We start from the raw sequence: 15,753 nt of genomic DNA on the forward strand, positions 1-15,753 counted from the left end.
AGCGACAATCCGTCTTCAGGAATGCCAATCTAGATGGAATTCTTCTCATCAAAAATCGTATTAATAATACGTTATTATGTGCCTACAGTAATGAAGGATGGGAGCGGGGGCCATCTCACCCAACATCTAGTTCACGAAGATGACGACGACGGAAGGAAACCGAGACCGCAAGACGCGCACATCGGAGTCCATCACGTAAACGATAGTCAAAGCTGTCTGTTGAATTTTAAAGTGAAAATCCAATAAAAGCATCGAGAAAATGGCACTCATTAAATGATGGCTTACGATTGACGAAGTTTTACTCCTCTTGCCTGGCCTGGCCTGGCCACACTTCCAACTTATTTGGTAAATTGTGCGCGAGCCTTTGAATACGAATTAGTTGCTATCCGTCGTCATCGTATCGTCTTTTTCGAGAAGTCCGACCGAGTCGTCGGTTCTTTTTTGAAAGGCTTTTCAAAATATCCACGTAGTCCGGAACCTTTTTCCGCGTACTTTGGTGCGTTTTAATTACGTAGGTACACATTTTCCAGGTAGGTACGAGAAGTAGGTAAGTCGAATTTCAGACACGATGGTGACAATTTTTCATTTCACGAACTTACACATTTTTCTTTCTCTTTTTTGCCTCAGCCTTTTTATTTTTTTGTTTCCAAAAGTTATATCTAGCCTATGAATTCACGTCGAGATTTACTTGGAAATATTTTTTTCTCGATTCTCGCGGGTCGACTTATATATACCTACGCAATGCTTGGATCCGAGAGTACGTTACGTACGTACGTAGGCCATACGCATGAAGGAGAAAAAAAGTAATTCAGAAAGTCACGCGATAACAGCTTTATTAAGTTGAGTCTTGCCAAGTTGATATATATTTCTAGTACGTTTTTCACGTACCTTGAGGGAATTGTGAGTGAGAAGAAAAACGCAATATGGAAGTAAAAAGGCGTGAGGTCATTTATCTAAAAAGCAAAGAAAACGACCAAAGGGTCCGGGCCGGGTGAGCGAGGGTGCGAACCAAATAAAAAGAAAAACAGTTTATACTTATACATCCCGAATAAAATGGTAAAAGCCCAAGTAATTCGGTGAAATTTTTTGCCTTTATAGCCCGCGTCTCCTTTCTCTATTACTCTTCCATTGCCGAGCTGTCTCTCTTTCCTTCGGTGTATTATTCGTCTTTTTGTGGTGCGTGTGTCGCCCACAGCTCACGTCAGTGTTGTTACATATCAGGGTGTCTATAAAAATCCCTTTTATCGTTTTGAATTTTAGTTTCTTTCAGATTAGTTGCATCATATTCTCTCTCGTTGTGTAGCTTAATCTCAGCGACATCGTTAATCTGCTATAAAAGTTTTTAATCTTTGTTCGAATCACTTATATACGGATATTTTGGAGTATTACATACGAGGTAAAAGTGTCCAAGTATTAGATTGTGGAAGGGTGCAAAGTCATCCCTTTTTGTTTTCTTCTTCGAAGGACAAATTTTATCGAAACGAAAAGCCAAAATTGGTAAAGTTGATTCTACACATCGGAATTGAAATCAGTGATGCCAATTTACTTTTCAGGAATTATTTAGTATTTAGATATTGAAATAAATCTCATCAAAAAATCTTCAGATTATATTCTGTTCATTATCGTTCTAACAAAAAAAAAAATTACTCATGAGAAATTGATCATCTTCTAAAGAAAAAATCGTCAAGTTTCAGGAATTAAAAACCAAATAAACGAAAAAATCATAAAATTGTGTTTTGTTTGTTTTCATAAATTACCTATCAGAACATATTTTGAACAATTTTTTGATAATCAATATTTTTTTTTCAGCTGCTAAAAAAATGAAAGTATTCCCAAGAACTAAATCTTTTTAAATCAAGAAACTCAATCTAACAAACTAGAGACGACATTTAGTGGTAATTTGGGTTTCATGAGGTCAAAAAAGTAGAAAAAAGTTACTATAAAATTTAAAATTTCTTTAAGAGAGTGTAACTATAAAATTCCTGATCTGAAAAAAATCAGTAATACGAGTAGGTACTAGGTACCTACGAATATGTTTTTCGACTGCAAAATTTCTTCCAAAGATTAATTTCTTACAAGCTGTAACCCAAAAACATAACGATGGCTAGGTATAAATACCACGTAAGTCCAAAATCCTACATTTTTCAGGAGAACAAAAAAACGTCTAAAACATTCATATTTTGTTATTTGCAGTTTTAGATTGCATTATTATGTTTTAGATGTCTTAATGGTATGGCCTGATGATATTTTACAGGTTGATAAAATAAAATTAGCTGATTAAAGCGCTTTGGAAGGACATACGAGGTTTCTAGAGACGACATACGAGATTTTCATCGTACTTACGTACGACTTACGTGGTTTTTAACAAGGACTTACGAGGTTTTCAAATTTACAATTGATGAAATTCATGTACTTACCTCGTAAGTCGGACTTACGAGTTTTTTAATGTTGGATTTTCACCGATTAGAGCGCTAGGATGCGTTTTAGACTTACGAGGTTTTTAAATTCGGATTCCTCGTTGATTTTTACTAAAGAAACCACAAAAAAAGCATTTTCGAAAAAATCTGGACTTACCTACGAGGTTCTTATACCAAGCCATCGATAATTTTTTGTGCAATAAGGTTTGGATGTTGCTGACCAAAAAATCGTTTTACGACTTCTTGGCGCATTTTTATGCAAAAAAAAAAGAATCCTCAAAAGTTCAGCAATTGCAACTCCACTCCTCCATCTACCACCCCCCCCCCCCCATTTCTAGATTTATCCAACTTCCAACTAAATTTAGAGGTTGAAAATCCTCAATCTTGTGCAACAGCTAAATGTTACAAAATTACAAATACCTACATAGTTATGTACCTATGTAACAGATTGCTTAAAATAAATCATCACTCTTAACATTTTGTTGACTTCTCAAGGTTTTTCAGAAACAAAAAAACCACCATGATTTTTCACTTTTGAAAAATTTTAGTTGTCAGATTTAAATGGCTAAGTACAACTTTTTTTGGAGCAAGACAGAGAGATGGGATGTCAATTTTTGAACTTTTTGGACTTTTTTTGCATCTAATATGGACTTTATATAACAACTCTTTTTGAGATTTTATACAACCAAAATCTTAGCCAGCCTGATCATCTCCTCATCTAAGACTCGACCGTAGACACATTATTCTATAAAAAGTGATGTATCTCTTGAGTCATCCATGGTTTGTGTTTTCTTTTCTATTTTGAGTGGAATAGACTTTTCTGCTGCTGTTTTAACCTTTCGCATTGATTCTTGCCACTTTTCTTTGATACCTTGTTCTTCTTCCAACTTGTCTTCCTTTTACCGACTTTGCCGTGAAACGGAAAAGTAAGGTATTGTATTTGTCATGATGGTTGAGGATTTGGGTGGGGGTGGGTTTTCTTGACGTTTTGGAGTGTGCTGATCACGATAAGACATATGGCGCAAAACGAGATAAGTTTATATATATGAATACACGTACCTAGTACCTTGTGGTGCCCGGGTCTTTTATGGTAATTGTGGTGCCCGCGTACATAGAGGATCATATATATATGTATGATAAAGGTGTTTTGGAGCAGTTTATTTTTTTTGTGGTTTTTAGTCATAGTGGTGCCCGTTATATAAACTTGGTATGTGTGGTGCCCGCCTCAAAAATTTTTTTTTCACCTTAGAGTGCATTTCATCAAATTCTACATCGTTTTATATAAAAAGACCTTGTGGTGCCCGATTTGGGCGCCACAAGCCCAAAACCGGGCACCACAATGACTACGTATACTTAAAACGGGCACCACAATGACTAAGTTTAAATCTATATATACATGTAAAAACCATACATTACGAGATCCGTTTTAAATAAAATCGGGCATTGCGAGATCCTGAGATCCTTTTGCCGGATCTCGCAAGTTCTTTCATATGCCACGGTACTCGCGAGATCCGGGGGACCCTGTACACCCATTTTCAGCCGCATCTCGTTTTACCTACTATTTATATACTTATATACAATTTTTGTAAATAGATAAAGGACGCATCTTGCGAGATCCACCCCCAAATCACGTTCGGGCCGTTAGTGGATCTCGGTTTATGCGGATCGCGAAATTGATGGCGGCAATGCATAGAAAGGCACTGATTACACACTGGAACGTGCGTTCGAACGAAGTTGTAGGGTTATTATTTGAGTTTTTAGCATTTTTCGAAATTTTTTGGGGTGGATCTCGTAATGCCTGTGTATATGTCGGATCTCGCAATGTACTCTAAGACAGTATATATATTTATTTATATATAGCCGCATACAGGCAAACTCGTAATGTTTTGTATAAACAGCAATCTCAAGACCCCTCTATAACTTCGTTACTGTGCATGCGCTCGACGCGTCACCCCATAGGCCTGATAGTACTCGATGTTAGGCCGCGTTATATTCGTAAACTTTATTTTTTGGTGACCTGTGGAAAGTGTCTCATTGCCGAAACATCTATTTTTCAAGAAAGCTTTTTTTTTTAAGTCTCATACGTCTCTGTTTTTCGCAAATACCTTTTTAACAAAGCATCCTACAAAAAAATAACCAGCTCTGAGCAGAAAGGAAATTTTATTCTCTACAATTTCCTTCTTGGGCATTTTTTTTCTAGGATGCATACTTTTCCCATAAAATTGATGTTTAGGTTGAAAAACACGAAAATTCGGACCTGTATAATCAACTCTAAATTAAAATTGAGCAGTCAAAAATTCATCTTAGACGATTTTTGACCACGCCATGTGAAAGAGGAGACCTTCAACCACCAAAATCATCAAAATGAACGTAAAAAACGTAAAAAATGATTCTTGGCAATAAACACCTTTTCCTCATATCTTCATACTTATTAATTAGGCTATGTACTCATTTGAAAATTGAGTCAAAAGTGAAATTGTATAAACAGCAATCTCACGTCCCTGCTCAAACTTTGCCAGTAGACTCCCCACACCTTGTAGATTCATATAGCACCTCATAGCAAGGTTACGAGATTGCCCCCTAGAATATGTATACATATTCTAGGGGGCAATCTCGTAACCTTTTTCTAGATTAACCAGCAAACTCATAACGTTTTGGCAAACTCGTAACCTTTTTAGGACGTGACTTTGCGATGAGGTGCTATATGAATCTACAAGGTGTGGGGAGTCTACTGGCAAAGTTTGAGCAGGGACGTGAGATTGCTGTTTATACAATTTCTCATTTGACTCAATTTTCAAATGAGTGCATAGCCTAATTATTATCTACGAGGACATGAGAAAAAGGTGCTTATTGCCAAGAACCATTTTATTCATTTTTCAAGTTCTGTTTGGTGATTCTGGTGGTTGAAGGTCTCCTCTTTCACATGGCGTGGTCAAAAATCGTCTAAAATGAATTTTTGACTGCTCAATTTCAATTTAAAGTTGATTATACAGGTCCGCATTTTCGTGTTTTTCAACATTAACATTGATTTTACGAGGAAAGTATGCATCCTATGAAAAAAATGCAATGAAGGAAATTGTAGAGCATAAAATTTCCTTTCTGCTTAGAGCTGGTTATTTTTTTGTAGGATGCTTTGTTCAAAATGTATTTGCGAAAAACATGGATGCATAGGACTTGAAAAAAAAAGCTTTCCTGAAAAATTGATGTTTCAGCAATGAGCAACTTTTCCACAGGGCCCCCAAAAATCAAGTTAACGAATATAACGCGGCCTAACATCGAGTACTATCAGGCCTATGGGGTGACGCGTCGAGCGTATGCACAGCAACGAAGTTATAGAGGGGTCTTGAGATTGCTGTTTATACAAAACGTTACGAGTTTGCCTGTATGCGGCTATATATATATTTGCTTGGGACCAGACATGTCAACTATGCTTGGCATATATGCAGAAAAGTGAACAAAATTTTAAAATTGGTATAATTTCTGTTCTAAATCACTTATTAAAATTTTATTTGCAGATTCAGTCTAATATTAAAAAAATCTATGTTTTGAAAAAAGTAATCAGATTTTTAGGCTAAATTTTGAAGAAAATTTTTGAAAATGGAGTCAAAGTAATTTGAATTTTGAGAAAGTTAAGACACCAAAAGAAAGCTTAAACAGCATAAAAATTTTTGATGTTTTTAAATTTTCCATAGGCCAATAAAATACTGAAAAATTTCAAGTCAAATTTGTTGTCGTGTACACTCAGGATCGATGTATTTGCATACATCTCCACCAGCACATCACATTCTTCTCACTACAAATTGACTGTAGACCCTGCGTTCGTCCTCGCGCCTTGATTTCTAATCCATGCGCGCTCTGGTGGAAGTTTCTGAAAACTCATAGTTGACTTGTATAGTAAAATTAACCCATGACTTGTCAACTATAGTTGACAAGTTGGTCAGTCCACTTGTATAGTAAAATTAACCCATTCATTAGTTGACAAGTCTGGATACTAATACCTATATATATTTATTTATATATCAATTTATGTATAAATTTGTGTCACGCTGAACTCAAAAGCTCCGAACGTTAAGTCGAAACTGATGATGGCAAAATATTGCTTTGATACTGAACTAGAGAAATTTTTAATTTGGTCGAAATCGATTCAGCCGTTTACGAGATATGAACGTTTAAGTGTGTTTCAACGTTATGGATAAGCAGAAATTTGTGCAAACCCTTATATCTCGCAAACGGCTCACCCCCAATAAACAGATGGGGTGGTTAGGGTGTGTAGGTTGCAGATTGGTGCGCCGGAGGTCGGGTGTTCGAATCCCGCGCGAGTCAAGAAGAGAAAATTTTTTGTTGATTTTTTTAAAAAATTTTTTGTTAATTTTATCCATCCAAAATTTTTTTGCCATAAAAAATCAAAATTTTTCAAAAATTTCTAGTGTAATTTTTGTTTAAACAAAAAACATTAAGTTTTTTTGATAATTTTTTTTTGGTGAATTAATAGTAATTTTTAGTAAATAAAATGATTAGTTATTTTTGGTAAATAATTTTTAGTAAATTGGTAAAAACCTTTGGCAGTAAATTACTGGGGTAATTAAAATTCGGTAAAAAATTGGTAAATTAGTGAGGAAATGTCTGGTAAATTACTGAGGTGAATGTTGGTAAATTGCTGGGGTAATTTTTGGTAAATTGGTAAATTTTGGTAAATCGGTAAATTTTGGTAAATCGGTAAATTTTGGTAAATTGGTAAATTTGGGTAAATTGGTAAATTTGGGTAAATTGGTAAATTTGGGTAAATTGGTAAATTTGGGTAAATTGGTAAATTTTGGTAAATTGATAAATTTTGGTAAATTGGTAAATTTTGGTAAATTGGTAAATTTTGGTAAATTGGTAAATTTTGGTAAATCCGTAAATTTCGGTAAATTTGTTTATTTTTCTGTATAACAGAGCAAAGTCGGTTAATCTTGCCTACTGCGCAAGATGTTTTTGTTTTTCCAGTTCTTCTTGGAATTTCTTTTGCAGGTGCTTTGATTTGATTTTTGCAATGTCAAGTTGTTGGTATCGTTCTTTGCTCTTCTTCTGGCTCTTCATAACTATCTGACATTTTGCAGCCAATAACTTATGGTCAGAGTTATACAGTCAGTACCACTAGCACCAGGATATGTATGACAGTTCTTCACTGTGTTCTTGAATCTTTCTTTTACAAGTATGTAGTCTATCTCGTTTCTGACTTGATCTCCAAGACTGACCCACGTGTATAATAGCTTATGGTCAGAGTTACAGTCAGCACCACTAGCACCATGATATGTATGACAGTTCTTCACTGTGTTCTTGAATCTTTCTTTTACAAGTATGTAGTCTATCTCATTTCTGACTTGATCTCCAGGACTGACCCACGTGTATAATCTTTTTGCATTCTCACCTGGCACTCACATAGAGGGTATAAGGGGATTTTCTTATCAGCATTTATGAAAGCAATAATTTCCAGGGTTAAAACTGAAAAAATAATTCAATGTAGGTACATTATTTTTACGATTATTATTGCATATTAATCATGAGTGAATCATATTTTCATTTTTAACTCTCAAATCCAACGTTTTGGTAAAATACAATTGATAAGAAAAGCCCTGTCTGAACTGTCTGAAGAAGCTGGAACAATGGGCACATTAGTGCCCTCTACAGAAGAGACTGGTCCGAATGCTGTTTGAACCAGGTATTGCATATTACTAGACCGTGTCTTTCTGCAAACTCTAACAGCGTTTCACCTCTTTTGTTCTGCTCTCCAAGTGTTGTACCTCCCCGCAACTTGGCTGCCATGATGATTCCCAACTTTGGCATTGAAGTCTCCCATCAAAAACACAACATCGTTGTTCTTCGAGCAGCTCATCACTTCTTCTAGATCGTTGTAGAAGTTGTTGATTTCTGCTGTACTGCTTTCTGCTGTTGGTGCATAAACTTGAATTATCACGGTTGGTTTCGGCTTGACCTCCAAATAACCACTCTAATTTCCGTTTGAAGCCTTCTGAGGGTTAAACTGAAGGAGAAGGACTTGTAATTTTTACATATTGATGATTTATTGACCCTTGCATGTCCCTTTCAGTAGCATCGCTTTTTTCAAAATGAGAAGCTGCGACTTTGGTGCACAATGAGAGCTATGAACCCGCCAATAGACAGATTTTTAAAATTTTTTTAGGGAAGTTGGAGTGGTATTAGAAGGTTGCATCCAGAAAAAAAGTAAATCGTCAAACTCAACGCCCTCAAAAATCTGACATAGGTAGATGCTTCAAATGACATATGTACTCGTATTTAATTTTCAATTTTGGATATTCAGACAATGTTTAAAAGGGTACCATGAAAGAGTGGAAGGAGGTAGTCGAATCGAAAAAAGAATCTAATATTCGAACTCAACGACTTTAAATTGAATAAATATCTGAAATTTTAGGGGTAAAAATAGGGGGTTTGCCCCATCACCCTTCTATTAAGTCTATATCGTAATCCCATTTTGAAAAATAATTCGCTACAAAATGGATTTGAAAAAGTACCTTTATGGTAATTTTTCAGATCTTTATACGCCAAGCTTTCAATCTTTTACACTCTTATGCACCTAAAAATCATGACAAATTGAACTTTCAAGTGAACGCAGACTAAAAGCTCAATATTTTAAATTTTTCATTATTCTCTTTAAAACTCCACAACACTTTGTTCCACATTCAACCATGCATGTCTTGAGATAATTATCTCTAAAACTTTGATAGAGCGTGTTTTGAAAAAAAAAATGGTCCCTCCCCTACACCGAATTCAAGGTTACAAATTACATATTAGTTGTGTTATTTTACTGGACCATTACATTAAGGATTCATTATTAAAAACAAATGAACACACCGAGTTTGTACTTTGTAGTAGTCCGAAGAGTTGCATAAACGCAGCACATTAAGGAACAGTGCGCAACATCTTTGTTTTTTTCAGATTCAAAAGCTGATGAAGTGATTATGGAAATGCAATTTTGCCAACATGAAATGAGAAATTCCAAAAAATTCAAAATATTGATGTTTTTCCGAAAATTAATCTATGTGAATTCCACGATGCAGCTGGTATAGAGTTTGATGAACGAGCAAAAAAGTAGAAATTAACTTTTTGTTCAGACTGATTTGAAAATTTTCATCACCCTTGAATTTTCAAAATCCCTTCTATCTTTTCTCACGATGCTTCAACAATATTTTTTTGTCTCACATTTGACTAATTTCTACACTCTCTCTCACTTCACCTCTTCCCTTCTCCAAATATGTACTCTTGAATGAACAAAATTGAGAGCGAAAAAATCTCAAAATCGAACATTTATGTACTTCAAAAGCTAAATTTTCACGATATTTTTACCCACGAATATGATTTTTGATGTGGGGGGGGGGAGATTCAGAGCCGCTGAGCCGCTATAATAACATTAATTTCAACGTTGCTAAATTTGAAGACCAGCTTGTTTTTTTTGCGACAACGACACCCCCCCCGCCCCTCAGCACGTTCACAACGCAGGATCAAGAACAAAAATTCATCAAATGTTCAATTATCTAGATACTCTCTAAATTTGAAACAGTCAATTTCACTGCTTAGCAGTCACGACATTTTGCCTTTTTAAAGCAGTAGTTTTTTTTTCACTGTTTTGCAGTAAAAAAAAACTGTGACTGCTAAGCAGTGAAATTTGACTGCTTTAAATTTAGAGAGTATGTATGAGATACTATTTCTTGAATTCAACTGTTCAATGCCCCCTCGCCTATTTTGAAAAAAAAATCAAAAAAATGTTGCATGAAATTTCAATTTTCGCCGATTCGAGTTCGCTGATTTCAATGTACCTACCTACCTACCTATTTATGGACTTATTTTTTTGGATTCTACCTCTCAAGGACTTTCTCAGCCATTCAATTTTTTCAAAATGGAAATTGTTAGAGACACTAAAAGGTCAGATTCGAAAAATAAAGAGACATCAAAGCTTATGACCTCAAATTAGTAAAAATGGGTACGTCACACTAGATTTTCAAAAATTTTCGAGTTCTTTTTCCTCAAAAATTAGAGATCTGAAGAAGTAAGTACCTCGGAGTAATCTCGACTGTTGTACGTTTTTTTTTTTTTTTTTTTTTTTTTTGTAATTTTCATCATTTTATCCCATCTAAATTTTCACTTTGACATACTCATAATCATCTACTGCACCATATTCTTCCTCCTCACGCAAAAAAATTTCGCTCAACTCGGCGATAAAGAGCAGAGCACAATACACACGACGATACACACAAAACCACCCTCAACATCAGAAAGAATATTATACGAGAGAAGGAATAAGATGAGCGAAAAACTTGTATATATCAACGCCACTTACACGGTGAAAATTACATTTAAAATGAATTGCAATTGCTGGTAATTTTACGTTGTAAAATTTCTACACGAACGTAAGAACGGTAATAAGGACTGGCGAGGTAGACCGGAGGCTGAGTAGAGGTACGAAAAAGTTGAACAAAACGAATAGCGTCGCTTCCTATTTCATTTCGGTAATTGTGGTTTGGCAACAATGAACGAGCGCGAGAAAGACGACGAGAAAAACGCGAATCGAATACGAAATAGCGCCGACAATTGTCAACCATTTTTATTTTTATAATAGTTTTATCTCGAAGCAACAACATCTTCCTGGCGCAGAAAAGTAACTTGGAAAAAAACGAAGAAGAAGAAGAAGAAGAAAAGAAAACCTTATTTGAGGTAGAATGGAAGAAGGGGCGCAGGAAAAAACCCCCGGATAGAAAGATGATGGAAAAAGTTTTGGAAAATTAGAAAAAATGTTATACTCGGTCTCGGTCGTCATCGTGCGTTGTTGTTGTTGTTGATGATACACGTTCAAAGTCAAAGATATTACCTACCTACTCTCACTTCGAGTGTACGTACTCGTATATATAGTCAACTGAAATGTTATTAGATCAAAAGACTATCGTTTAAACTTAATCTAGTTTTTCTAAGTAACTATATACTTATACAGACTTGTTGTAAGAAGCAAGTAGGAGTGAACCGTATAAAGAAAAACTTTTTCAACGGATACGTGAAAGTTATCGCTTTTCTTCATTACGCCATGTCCATTATACGTAATGCTCCAGTCGCTAGTCGCTCTCTCTTGGTAATCAAATTTTCAACCAGAAATTACCAACAGCTATACTGTTGGTTTTCGCATAAATCATTATATAAACGTATAAGATGTCATGGCAGGGACATACGTCAAAGTTTTCCCTAAGCTTTTACAACGATGAGATTAACTTGCAGCAAATATCTATCTATTTATTCACGATGACGGTGTAAAAGTCCCAGCGATAAACACAAGAGTAAAATTTTCAACAGATTGGACGAAAAAAAAGATTAGAAATTATTCCAAGTATGGAGAATTTCAACTGCACGAGAATATGATGTTCTATTAAGAATCTGAACCCTCTAAATCAGTGAAATACGTACCAAATATACTTAGTCGAAGTTCTAAAATTACCTACTGTTGATTTTCGTCTATCTCTTTGTATAGGTACTTTAACTATACCTACTTACTTATTGTATTTGAGTGTACAATTTCATCGGCAATTATTTTCGTTCAGGCGATGACTTCAAACGCGAAGAGAAAATTGCAGCCTTATAATATTTCGTCGCACATTTCCTGAACCGCAATCCCAACCCAACTTCGTAAGTCTGACTCTACTCTGGCTCCCCTATTACTTAATAAGAAAGAGAATTCGCAGCGCAGCGAGCACAGGAAGTTATTCATAATGTTATTAAATCTATCAACCGGCTAATTTAATTTTTGTCTCCGCTTTTGTTATTGCTATAAGAAGCGAAAGAGAGAAACCGAAAGCTTTATAGTAAGGTGGAGCAGGAGTACCATACCACACCGCATGACCCAAAAATTATCGCTACAGTTTGCATCTCGATAATTCTTCCATCCCTGGTGGGCTCTTCGGGCAACTTCGATTTTCTTCCAAGTCTCTCTCGTACTACGGGACAAATTAAAGGAAAATATTGTTTCGATACTATTTCAAGGTTTTGTTGTTAAGTTGCGTTGTGTGGGTAAAATAGCCTGCTGGAGTAATAAACGACGAAGGAGAAGAGAACAGGGTGATAATTATGGGCTGTGTAGTTGAAGCATGGCTAATTCTCCACTGTTTGTTTATGACGATTCTTTCCTCTTATTCAAATTCATTTTTGGATGGCCAATCTATCGTGTACCTGTATTCTTATTGTGATATTTCATACTACGAGTAGAAAGCGTCGCCCTGCCCTTTCCATGAAACAAATTTCGCTTCCTGCGAAAAAATATTCAACTAGGTAAGTAAATCAAATCAAATCAATAGGGTGTCTACAGGAAGTAAAAGTAGTGAAAAGGTGGTGATTTTGAAAGTATTAATTTCAAAATATTAATGAAAACGTGTACCTACTATCCAATGTAAAAAATTACAAAGTCCAAATCCAAAAGAATAAAAAATAAAAATAAAAAAATGAATGAGGAGGAGGGTCAAAATATTTTGGAAGATATGATTTTTTTGAAAGGTAAGGAAAAAGTAGTGAAAAGTTGGTGATTTTTGGTCAACAAATTCCTGTAGACACTCGGAAAATACGTGTAATGATTCGTGTTAGTGAAATTTTCAGTTCGTTCTTTCCCGAAATTTTCAAGAGTTTTTTTGGAACTTGATTTTTCGCCTCGACTTCTTTTTCGTTGGATTTGGATGAAACAGTGATACAATCGTTCTTGGATGATTTGTCCATTCTGAACAAATCGATCACCAACGAATCCAGTCCAGTTTTTGATTTAGGACGAGTTTTTTCAGAGATTTATTTGTCTTCATGAACAATTTTCCTTTCCTGAGCAATATCATTCTCGAAAAAATCATTCACAATTTCATTGGTGTAGATTGAAGAATGATTCCTTTTATTTTATAGATAATTTTATGTATTTCCAAATGATTCAGTCGTTCTCGAACGGTTCATCAAAAATGAGCAAATCGTTCGCGAACGAATTACTCTTAACTTCATTGGTAGATTGAATAATGATTCCTTTTGTTTTATGCATATTTTTATTTTCAAATGATTCGATAGTTCTCGAACGATTTGCCGAAAATGAGCAAATCGTTCGCGAACGAATCACTAATAATTTCATTGGTAGATTGAATAATTAGTCTTTTTATTTTATGCATGAAATTTCCAAATGATTCAGTCGTTCTCGAACGATTCATCGAAAATGAGCAAATCGTTCGCGAACGAATCACTAATAATTTCATTGGAAGATTGAATAATTAGTCCTTTTGTTTCATGCATGATATTTCCAAATGATTCAGTCGTTCTCAAACAAATCATCAAAAATGAGAAAATCGTTCGCGAACGAATCACTCATAATTTCATTGGTGGATTGAATAATTAGTCCTTTTGTTTCATGCATGATTTCATTTCCAATTCCAAATGATTCAGTCGTTCTCAAACAAATCATCGAAAATGAGCAAATCGTTCGCGAACAAATCACTCATAAATTTCATTGGTAGATTGAAGAATGATTCCTTTTGCTTCATGCATGATGTTATTTCCGAATGATTCAGTCGTTGTGGAATGATTCATCAAAAATGAGCAAATCGTTCGCGAACGAATCACTCATAACTTCATTGGTACATTGAAAAATAACTCCTATTGTTTTATGTATGATTGATTTTATTTCCAAATGATTCAGTCGTTCTCGAACGATTCATTGAAAATGAGCAAATCGTTCGCGAACGAATCACTCATAATTTCATTGGTAGATTGAAGAATAATTTCTGTTGTTTAGTGTATGATTGATTTTATTTCCAAATGATTCAGTCGTTCTCGAATGATTCATCGAATATGAGCAAATCGTTCGCGAACGAATCACTCATAATTTCATTGGTAGATTTTAAAATGATTCCTATTGTTTTATGATAACATGATTTCATTTTCAAATGATTCAGTCGTTCTCGAATGATTAATCGAATATGAGCAAATCGTTCGCGAACGAATCACTCACAATTTTGTTGGTTGAGTGAAGAGAATGTTTAGTCTTGCCAGGTATATGATTCAATTTCCAAGTAATCCAGTCGTTCTCGAATGATTCGTTGTACATGAGCAAATCGTTCGCGAACGAACCACCTTAAATTTTATTTTGGCCAGTTCAAATGGATTTGTAGAGCAAAGTTCTCAAGTTTCATGGAATAACTAGTTATTTGGTTTGACTTATTGTTGATTTGTTCATTTGCAATCGATGTGTTGCTTTCGAGCAAGTCGTTCGCGAACGAATCAATTTCAATTCCTATTGCCAACTGGTGGATCTGAAAAGGTCAAATTTTGTCACATCCTCTTTCAGTACATTAATTTAATACGTATCGATCCAGTTCTTCTTGATTGATTTGTCGATTTCGAGCGAATCGTTCGCGAACGAATCTTGCCCATTTTTTGATGAATCATTCACAATTTTTATGAGTTGTTTAAAGAATGTTTCCTTTTGCCAAGGGTATGATTCTATTTTAAAATAACCCAGTCGTTCTCGAATGATTCGTCGTACCTATCTGAGCAAATCGTTCGCGAACGAACCATCTCAAATTTTGCCCTGTATAGGAACAAATTGATTTGTAGAGCATGGTTTCGTGGAATAGCCATTCTTCTGGGTTGATTTTAGATGATTTTTTCATTGGCAATCAATTTTTTCGCCTTTGAGCAAGTCGTTCGCGAACGAATCAATTTCAATTCCCATTGGCTATTGGTGGATCTGAAGAAGTAAAATTTTGTCACATCCTCTTTCAGTAGATGCCTGTATTTAATATGTATGTAGTCGTTTATTCTAGAATGATTTTTCGACTCTGAGCAAGTCGTTCGCGAACGAATCATCGCCAAGTTTTGTTTGTTATCTTATTGTTGAAAGTGCGAGCAAAAGTATGTAAATTGTGAAACGAAAAAAAAATAGTAGCTCGGTAGGATTGGGTTCCTTCTTAGAATTTTTCTCAATTTTGAGTCTCATTTGATCGATTCCCTTTTCCCTTCCTCCGGCCATAAAAAATTACGAATAATATCACCTCTAATCTGACTCGTACCTTCGAACGCTGTATGGTATGCAATTAGTCCTACTAAAATCCTTCATTTGCAACATCTTCGCAAGTCATACAGCGATAAATTTGCGACTTCTCGAGACACCTCGTTCGCGAAGAACTACTCGTTGAGCGCTCCACCAAAGCCAAACAGCCAAGCTAGAGATACGAGTACACCGCAAAGCTCATGAATACGTACACTTAGCGAGACCGCACGTCGTAGCTTTTCCATATTTCACGACACCGAGCGAAAAAGT

This window comes from Planococcus citri, chromosome 2, assembly GCF_950023065.1.
Source record: "Planococcus citri chromosome 2, ihPlaCitr1.1, whole genome shotgun sequence".
NCBI classification, from domain to species: domain Eukaryota; kingdom Metazoa; phylum Arthropoda; class Insecta; order Hemiptera; family Pseudococcidae; genus Planococcus; species Planococcus citri.